Source organism: Oncorhynchus mykiss, chromosome 15 (genome assembly GCF_013265735.2).
Source record: "Oncorhynchus mykiss isolate Arlee chromosome 15, USDA_OmykA_1.1, whole genome shotgun sequence".
Taxonomy (NCBI): Eukaryota; Metazoa; Chordata; class Actinopteri; order Salmoniformes; family Salmonidae; genus Oncorhynchus; species Oncorhynchus mykiss.
In genome coordinates, this window is record NC_048579.1 from 49,805,922 (window position 1) to 49,816,659 (window position 10,738).

Consider the following 10,738-nt stretch of genomic DNA (forward strand, 5'->3'; position numbering starts at 1 on the left):
GTGTGTCTGTCTGTCTCGTCTTTCCACTCCGCTGAGCCTAGACCCGTGTCAAACCAAAATAACATCTTGAAGAATTCAGTCAACATAGCCCCTGGTTTTGTATGCATGTATTCAGGTGTACATTGTATCATGGTATAGGCCGTTCTGTTGCTCGGGAGAGGATCCCCATCAAATTTTGATGTATTCAATTATAGTCACTAGTAAGTCTGTTTGTTTACAGATAACAGTGATGTTTACCGGTCCAGACCTTCCAGGACGGAGTGACTACACACATGCAAATAGGTGTCTTATCGTACAAGTGGTCACCTATATACACACCTGCAGGTCATATGTCTTCTGGCGAAGAAGACAACTCCTACATTCTCATTTTCCAAATGCTCTCCTTCATCTCTCTCTCTCTCTCTCTCTCTCTCGCTCTGTCTGAGTGGCAGTCTGTCTATCAGCATATACCTGGGAGAGGCCATGACAGTGGAGCCAGGTTGAGCGCATACAGGCTGGTGTGTGTGTGTGTGTGTGTGTGTGTGTGTGTCAAGATCCACAATATAGCCCCAACGCACCGCTGTGACAAACACCAGATGTGCCCAGCGTGAAAATTATTGGCTCCCTCTCCTCCTTTCCCTCTCTCTCAGTGTATTTACATCCTTGTTTAGTGTCATCCTCCCAGGGTCAAAATAAAGTGCTTTGCCTGGGGCTGGCTCCGAGGTTTGTGTACCACTGTGTGTGCTGTGCGTTCGCACAGCCCCATCCTGCCTGGTTCTTTTCCTGACATTATTTTTCTCAAATTAGTTATTATAAGACACCCGATGGCGGTCTCACTTGCAGCCTGCAAAGATCTGGAATAATATGTAAATAGAGAGTACTGAAAGTTCATTTAGTGCTTTCGCAGACAGCTTACTAAATCAGGAAGGGGGAGCCCCCCCCCCCCCCCCCCCCCCCCCCCCTTGTTCTCCTCCTCTTGTGAACCCATCTTGCCTGGCCCACATTTCCATTGTGCTCTTTTTTTGGATCCATCCCAAAAACTCCTTCCGTGTCAAAATGCATTAAGAACATCAAAACATTTCTGTTTACAGCATCACAGTCACGTCAATTAAATCTGATAAATTATTCAAACATTTATCTTTTCCACGGCCTGGGGAATTTTTAATCAAGCTTCGGTATTTGCTTTAAATTAACACTGTCAAGTGTGCCTTTCTGTAAAATCCCTCGTATCATTAAAGATTTATCAATTGAAGTCTGTTTGGGTTTATTTTGCTGTTAATTTGGCTAGCAGGCGTATGGAGGCTGACTGGGGCTCCATGTTCTGTGCCTGCTGCTGCAACAAGTGGCTCAGAGCCAGAAGCCAGAGCATGAAGGGGCATTGCAGTGGAGGACAGATGTGAACCACATGTGAGGGGTTGGCATGCAGGTCGCACAGGGGTCAAATGCCATACCGGCTCTCTCTCTTTCTTCTCTCTCTTCTGTCTCTCTCTCTTTTTCTTTATCAAATTCAGATTGTTTTATTGGCATGAAGTACAATTTGGAGATGTTGCCAACGCAGTATAGTGGTACAGCATTTCAGTAAATACAGTACAACGGACAGGTTAACATCAAAACATCTCTCTCTCTCTACGTCTTACATTATGTGTTGTGCAGTGTACTTCTTATACTTGGCATGTTTGAAACAATATCAGTGATGCTATGTTTTGACAACATTTCAAACCCCTCTCTTTGTAATGCTAATCTCACTGACTCAATAGGTAAATAGGGACACATACTAAATGGATAGCTGGTGGATGGTTGAAGTCTTAAACATTGAGGGTTGGACTCCACGTTCGTGAAGGATAATAATATTAACTGGTTGTGATGGAAGTGTTCTTAGGGTTTCACTGGTTCCTCTCACCGCCCGGACCCAGGGGTCATTGATGGGGCTCCCTCCGTGTGCCCCAGACCTGCAGCTTACATCTGGCTGCAGCGCGGCTCCTGCTCCACTAAACGCGGCCAGGTGTTGGCCCACAGTGACGCTCGCGTCTTCAGGCTTGCCGACGCTGATGATTGCTCTTTTCATTGAACTGTGAAAAATGAAAAGGGAGATAGGCACAGAAGTGTGTGTGTGTGTGTGTGTGTGTCTGTGTCTGTTCAATGCCTGCGTCTGTTTATTTCCGTGTCTGTGTGTGTTCTTTGTGCGTGTCTGTCTCTATGTGTCATATGAGTCCTCTCCCCAGAGAAACAAGGCGGCGTTGCACATATAGACGAGATGATGTGAGGGCAATATCAATGAATGTATTCATGATATTTATATATTTAAATATATTTATAAGGGAGTAACCCATAGGGGGTGGTGGCCTCCCATCTTCCTAATGATATGCAAATGGAATGTAATACCTAATGTTTTGTTCTGTCTCAAGCTCATCCTAGTGTGTTCAATGGGGTTGTGAGTGACACAGCCGACAGCAGACAGAAGATGACTAGATGACTGGCCAATCCGATAACGGCACAAAAACGTGATGCAATGGGCAGTTAGGAATCACAAAGGAGTTTCACCAAAGCAAATAGCAAAACAACCATTTCTAATGCAAAACCATAGTAAGGAAGATATTGAATAATATTTTGTGAGTTAAATGTGTTTTATATTGCCTGTAGTTAGATCTTATCGATGGGTAGTCTTATCTCCTCCTGTAATATAATACAGCGTCATAGCACGCACGCACGCACGCATATTAAAGTGATACATTGTCCTGGCAAGTAAACTTCTGGTGTGTGTTATAATGTCAGCTCTGCTTCAAGGCCCCCCCCGTGCCGAAATTTGTGTTATACCTTGGAAATGAACGATCGTTCACTGCTGGTTGGGTACACACACACACACACACACACACACACACACACACACACACACACACAGCCTCATCAGGATGCTGAACCGAACCCTCCCAGGTTAGCCACATAGGGAGATATAATTAATCGGATGTAATCTTCATTTAACTGGAAACCACAGGGGATCTCAGACAGGTAATGCTGCATTCATCGCCTGGTGAATTAAGGATGTTGTTGTTCGTTTTAAAATGCAAGGTTCTCAAATCCAAATTTCATAGGGGGTTATTTGTCACGCCTACTCCCGCTTCCCCTCTCTGGCGCTCGAGGACACCAAGCTGCCCTTCATTACGCACACCTGTCACCATCATTACGCGCATCTGCGCTCATTGGACTCACCTGGACTCCTTCATGTTGTTGATTGCCCTCTCTATATATGTCTGTTCCTCAGTTGTGTTCCCCGTGTCAGCATTATTGTCGTAATGTAATTTTGTTCCCCCTGTCCAGACGTGGTTCTTGTTTTTGTTATATGTCCGTTTTCCATTAAACGTTCACTCCTTGTACTTGCTTCTTGTCTCCAACGTCGGTCCTCACATAATGCTGAGACCACTATTTGAAGAATCAGGGAGTTCTTGTTTTTTGTTGGTGATGTCGGGTCCGAGTGCCTCCTGCCGATGGAACCAGGGGTGCCTCAGCTGGCTCGTCGGGCTTCCACGCCTTAGCTGGCTTGAGAGGTTTCCTTGCCTCGGTTGGGTCGGCAGGCTCCCATACCACGTCATGCCTCAACCAGCTCGCCGGGCTCCTACGCATCAGCCGGCTCCTCAGGCTCCCATCCCACGCCATGCCTCAGCCTGCCCATCAGGCTCTCACGCTTCAGCCGGGATCGTCAGGCTTCCACGCCTCAGCCGGCTCTTCAGACTCCCACGCCTCAGCTGGCTCTTCGGGCTCCCACACCTCAGCCGGCTCTTCAGACTCCCACACCTCAGCCGGCTCTTCAGACTCCCACGCCTCAGCTGGCTCTTCGGGCTTCTACGCCCCAGCTGGCTACTCAAGCGCCCATGCCTTGGCTGGCCCTTTCAGGCTTGTCTAGGGGGTGCCCCTGGGGGAGGGAGGGGGTATTGTCACACCTGCTCCTGCTTCCCCTCTCTGGCACTTGAGGGCACCAGGCTGACCTTCGTTACGCACACCTGTCACCATCATTACGCGCATCTGCGCTCATTGGACTCACCTGGACTCCTTCACATTGTTGATTGTCCTCTCTATATATGTCTGTTCCTCAGTTGTGTTCCCTGTGTCAGCATTATTGTCGTAATGTAATTTTGTTCCCCCTGTCCAGACGCTGTTCTTGTTTTTGGTATATGTCCGTTTTCCATTAAAATGTTCACTCCTTGTACTTGCTTCTTGTCTCCAACGTCAGTCCTCACAGTTATTATTATAATACTTTTTTTTAAAGCTATTGACCCCAAAGTGAGACATCAAAATATCATAGGGTTTAACCTTTCTGATCTCCCCATCCCGGATCCGGGATCGTGAATACAGACTCAAGCTCATTACCATAACGCAACGTTAACTATTCATGAAAATCGCAAATGAAATGAAATAAATATGCTAGCTCTCAAGCTTAGCCTTTTGTTAACAACACTGTCATCTCAGATTTTCAAAATATGCTTCTCAACCATTGCAAAACAAGCATTTGTGTAACAGTATTGATGGCTAACGTAGCATTTAGCATTAGCATTCAGCTGGCAACATTTACACAAAAAAACAGAAAAGCATTCAAATAAAATCATTTACCTTTGAAGAACTTCAGATGTTTTCAATGAGGAGACTCTCAGATAGCAAATGTTCAGTTTTTCCTGAAAGATTATTTGTTTAGGACAAATCGCTCCGTTTTCTGCGCCACGTTTAGCTATGAAAATCATCAGCAAGCTCATTAGCATAACACAACGTTAACTATTCATGAAAATCGCAAATGAAATGAAATAAATATGCCATCTCTCAAGCTTAGCCTTTTGTAAACAACACTGTCATCTCAGATTTTCAAAATATGCTTCTCAACCATAGGAAAACAATCATTTGTGTAAAAGTAGCTAGCTAGCGTTAGCATTTAGCGTTAGCATTTAGCGTTAGCATTAGCATCCAGCACGCAACATTTCAACAAAAACATAAAAGCCTTCAAATAAAATCATTTACCTTTGAAGAACTTCTGATGTTTTCAATGAGGATACTCTCAGTTAGATAGCATATGCTCAGTTTTTCCAAAAAGATTCTTTGTGTATTAGAAATAGCTCCGTTTTATACATCACATTTGGCTACCAAAAAAAATCCGAAAATTCAGTCCTCAAAACGCGAACTTTTTTCCAAATTAACTCCATAATATCGACTGAAAACATGGCAAACGTTGTTTAGAATCAATCATCAAGGTGTTTTTCACATATCTCTTCATTGATACATCGTTCTTGGACACATGGTTTCTCCCCTATATCAAATGGAAAAGTACGAGCAGCTGGCAATTGCGCACCGAATTCCACGCAGGACACCAGGCGGACACTTGGAAAATGTAGTCTCTTATGGTCAATCTTCCAATGATATGCCTACAAATACGTCACAATGCTGCTAAGACCTTGGGCGAACGACAGAAAGTGTAGGCTCATTCCTTGCGCAATCACAGCCATATAAGGAGACAATGGAAAACAGAGCTTCAGAAATTCTGCTAATTCCTGGTTGATGCATCATCTTGGTTTCGCCTGTAGAATGAGTTCTGGGGCACTTACAGACAAAATCTTTGCAGATTCTGAAACTTCAGTGTGCATAGTCGAGCATCTTTTCGTGACAAAATATCGCGCTTAAAACGGGAACGTTTTTTATCCAAAAATGAAATAGCGCCCCTAGAGATCTAACAGGTTAAAACTGTAAACATTGAAGAGGTATTAGATTGTGGGACACAGTATCATCTTCCTCTGTTCCGTTTTAGAGTGTGATAAATCTGCTACCAGTGATGAATGTCCTCTCGGTGAGTCTACCTGTGTGTTCTGTGTGTTGAGGCTGAGCTGTTGCAGTGTTAGTGTACAGTACAGTAGCTACAGTATGTGACAAGGTGAAAACAGGTCACCATGTTGGCTCCCTATCCTGGTCCCAGATCTGTCTGTGCTGTCTTACCAAGAAATGGCCATAAGAGTTGACAAGACAGCACAAACAGATCTGGGACCAGATTATTTTACTGGAGCATAGGTTAGCCACTTCTACATTCCTCTGTCGCCATGACGCTGGCAGGAGATACATGCAAAACAGGAACAGAGCTCGAACAGACTCTGTTCTCTGTGGTTCTGTCCAACACGGCACATTATTCCCTACAATAGTACACAACTTTTGAAAAATAGTGCACTATATAGGGCAGGGACGGGCAACTCCAGTCTTCGGGGGCCTAATTGGTGTCACACTTTTACCCCAGCCCCAGCTAACACGCCTGACTCCAATAATCAACTAATCGTGATATTCAGATTAGAATGCAATTAGATGAAATCAGCTGTGTTTGCTAGTGAAGGGGGAAAAGTGTGACACCGCGGACTGAAGTTGCCCATCCCTGATATATGGAGAAGAATGCCATTTCAGACTCAACCAGGAACACTCTGCTCTCTGATCTGTGTGAGTGGCTGCAGTGCTGCAGATAGCATCAGCCAGCAGCAGGGTTGTCTTTTTTTGTTGTCAATGTGGTCATTGAGGATGTTTTCCAAAGAGTCCCCTCTTCCTTCTGATGTCTGATTAGATTTCTCCAGAGCGTTTTTCAGTTCAGTTTTAACATCCTTCCATTTCTAGGAACACAGGAACAAAGCTCCTGTAATTAACAAAGACCATGCTTATTTTATTGAGTTGTTGCTTTAATATTAATACATTTTTCAGTTCGCGGTCAATATGTCTGTATGATTAAACCTCAAAGTTAGTATATTTTTTTAATGATGGTTAATATGAAATGTATTGTATTGATTAGGCAAGCTGATTGGTGATTTATCGTTTACCTTCTGAAATCCTAATCCTTTTTAGTAATGCTGACATTTGGAGAATTCTTAATTTACATAATTAGACATCTTTGATCTGAGATTTGTGAAATCCCCTCTTTCTCCCATCCTGCCTTGTTTCCTCCCACATCTCACAACCTTCACATTAATACTGCGAGTCCTTGGCTTAGATTTGGCATTTGAAAAGGCATGTTGGACTGTATGAAAAGAGAAAAATAGCATCATCACATTCTGAATGGATACAGGCCAACTCAGGCTTGTATTTACGTGAGCTGGCTCAAGCGCGCACACACACACACGAACGCACACACAAGCACACATAAAAAATACACACTCACAAATACACATATAATCACAACATTGGGCCTGACTGATTTGAATAGTGTAAAGATGCCCGTGGACTTACTTCCCATTCTAACTGAGTTATCAGTCTGTGTTGTGAGCTGGGGCTTCTACAATCCATAGAGAGAGAGAGAGAACACATACACACGCGCAAACATAAAACACACATTCTACACTATGAAGGAGACCACAGAGAGCTCCAGTGCTTTATTGATTGTTTTTAGGTGCGGTCCTCTTATTCTTCCCAGAGGGTGCTGAGTGGTGCACATCGAACACCTACCTCAGACTGTGATCCCATGTCAGTGAGACCAATGCCTTCTACACAGGCCACCCCTTACTATACTAACAATACCCATTCTACCTGTTTGTCAATAACATACAGCACTGTGCCTCAAAGTCAATGGATCTCTGTCATTGACAAACTACAGCAAGGTGTAATTGACTGGCGTACGTAGTAATGGGCAGATAATTGAGTTGAGAAGGAAGACATGGTTGGGGAATTTGGATGAACCTAGGTGCTTAAAAAGGTTTATTTGGGGATATTAGGACTCTAGTTTAAACATCTCACTCGACGTGTGGAAGTGCTTGACACGATTCTACAATCAAGGTACACAGCCACCCGGACACTTAGAATGTCTCGTCAGAACACATCACACATTCTTAACAGGAACTAACTAAAATTCAACCTCAACGCTCCCACAGTATCAACAAGCTAATACTGTTGCACTGTCCACTATTGTGCCAGCTATTCGTACCAAGCCATCTGGATGTTACCACCATTTCAACATTGAGGTCATTGCGTCTCACCTTTAGCTTGGTTTGTCTTTAATTATTGTCAGAGCCGCACACAGAGCCAGACCTCATCAACTGGATAAATATTTGACTGCTGTTCCATACAAATTGCGTTGGTTTTATTTTATATCTGCACACCCAGCCAAACCTAGACACAGTGGATTGGCTTCTTTGCAGGTGACCACAGTCCATCTCCACATGAGGTAAATTAAAACCCACATTTGTTAAACATGTGATATTCCTTCACTTCCAGACTTGCCTTATTTAATTCCAATATATTTCAAAGTCTAATCTCAGGCGAAGGCAGGGCCATTCAATTAATCAAAAATAGGCCAAATTGTAGTTTTGTGCAATATTATGGTGGCTTCACAGCATTGTGTGTGTGTGTGATGATATGCCTCTAGTCTTGCCCTGCTGCACTCAGGGGGGTACACTAACAGGACTCTGGGGTATGTGTTTGGCACCATGTGAGACGGCTCAAAGCTGGACACACAGGCCATGTGGCGTCACGCCTTCACACGTAAGTAACCTACTGTGATTTTTTTTAGCCAGTGTCTCCACTGTATAGCTTTGGCTTAGGTTTATGCTAATGATACGTCTCTGATGAATCAGAAAGATCCAAATATTGCGGTGGTGTTCAGCTTTGAAAACAAAGTCAATCAGATCCAGCCAAGGACAAGAAATGCTGAAAAAAAAACTGCTCAAAACTTTAAAGGGGAAATCTGGGATTGCTACATCCATTTTATTACTTTTCAAAAATATATAAACCCATTGATTCTTGACAAATATAAAACTTGTGAATGCCTAATGAGCTTAGTTCAACTGTCATACCCCATCAGAACCCAAAATATAAGCTTGTTTTACTCCATTGTTTGTGAATAATATGCGGTAATTGTAAACTTATAGCCTCAAAACATGGTTAAAACTATAATTTTCATCTCATGCACAGTCAAACCTTGCATCCATAGCTCTGTCAGTTAATTTGAAAGTGGTTACATCTCCTCAGCCCCATCCCTCATCCCTTTACCAAAACAGGGGTGGGAGAGTTTGCTTTGTTATTGTTTGAACTGCAGATTGCCCCTTAAAGTTAACAAATTGTATTATTTTTATATTAACAAAGCAGAGAAGAGTTTTACATATCTTTGGTTAGCATCGTAACAGAGTCATACTGAACATAGACTACATGTACCTTCATCATGTACCACATCAGCTGTGGCACACTGTCCACATCAACATGCAGTCTGTAGCTTATCAAAGAATGTTAACATTAAGGAAATTAGCAACACAACCCCTCACGCGTCAAACTCTCTCTTACTGTGATGTCCTTTGACATGTTGCTGGTCTCACGTACTGTAACTCTGCTGCAGCTGTGAAAGTGAGAAACTAACAATAGAGCTACAGGCTGGTGGTGGTAGAGGTTAGGTGGAGTGTGTGTGTGTGTGTGTGTGTGTGTACATGGGTTTGGGGCTGCTGATGAGTGTTGCAATGATTCCCACAGCCAGGGGGTCCAGTTCCACATTTAGAGCTAACTAATACTGACTCAGATGGACTCCTTTTTCACTCTCACTCTCTGTTCATCTGTATCAACAGCAGAAAATGAGTGCAGGACCGTGATGGATTGGACGATTTGACACATGCATCTGTGGCTTGGGGTAGAATGTCAACAGGGTTAATTTAGCAGCACATGGGCCTCAACTTTGATCTTTGGATCCCACCATCAGGAGCTGTCAGCCATATTGTTAAAGCCTAACTGTCACTTTGTCCTGCAGCTGTACATGTGGACTATGAGTCATCTGGCCTTCGTTATCATCATGAAAACCTGCCGAGCTGTCTTTTGTTTTTTAAACATTCGTTTTCCATCACCTTCTCTTTTTGCTCAGACCAAGGGCCATTTTTTTTATTGGAGAGAGGGATACATATTCATGAACTCATGACTAGTCTGACCCAGTGTCAACATTTGCTATTGATTACGTGCCTTCTTCATCTATTCCAAAGTTTGAGTCCAGATGTGTACAAGGCAAGCGGAAAGGAATATTACTTCTTCTTCTTCTTCTTCTTCTTCTTCTTCTCTTCCTTCCCTTGAGGGAGCTGAATCACCAATCAATTATAGTAATTGCCCAACAGTGTTGATCAGCAGGATACTTGTTTTTTAATGAGTCGCATATCAATTCATGTCATATTCGTTTCAAGCAGACAGCTCCAGACTAGGCTTGCGCTGTGAAAACAAAGTCTGTCTCAGTGTCTGACAGTGCGACCAATAAAAGGGTGCAGAGTGTTGATCAGAGAGTATTTCAAACGGCGTCAGAAATGACCATAATGCCGTTAATCACACAGGGCGTCAAGGGTCACCCAATGCCACGGTCATCTTGGTCTGTGGATGGCTGGTGTTTTTTTTCTAACTTCAAAGCTCGACTTATTAAGTTCCTCTCATTCTAGCTATCGACTTCCTTGTGAGTCTCTTTGAAGGTTTGATCAGTTACGGGTGTGAATTGTGGCTGTGCCCTGGTGTTTCGGTTCGACGTGTCACCTTCTCATTTCGCTTGGTCATTAAAGTCAAGACGAGGACCCGGGTCCGTCGGTAAGTTTCACATTTCTATTCCAATCACAGCGCCGAAGAATAAGCTCATTAGGCATAATTACAGGTTTCCAGTTCCACTGCTTTTCTTTTACACCGTTTGGTGTGAAACTTTTATTCCATAACAAAAACCAAATGCTTCCACCACAGGCCGCTGGTGAGAGCGATGCATAAGGACCATGGTGTACCTCTTAGTTAACTATAAGTACATAAGCAGGTCCTAGTT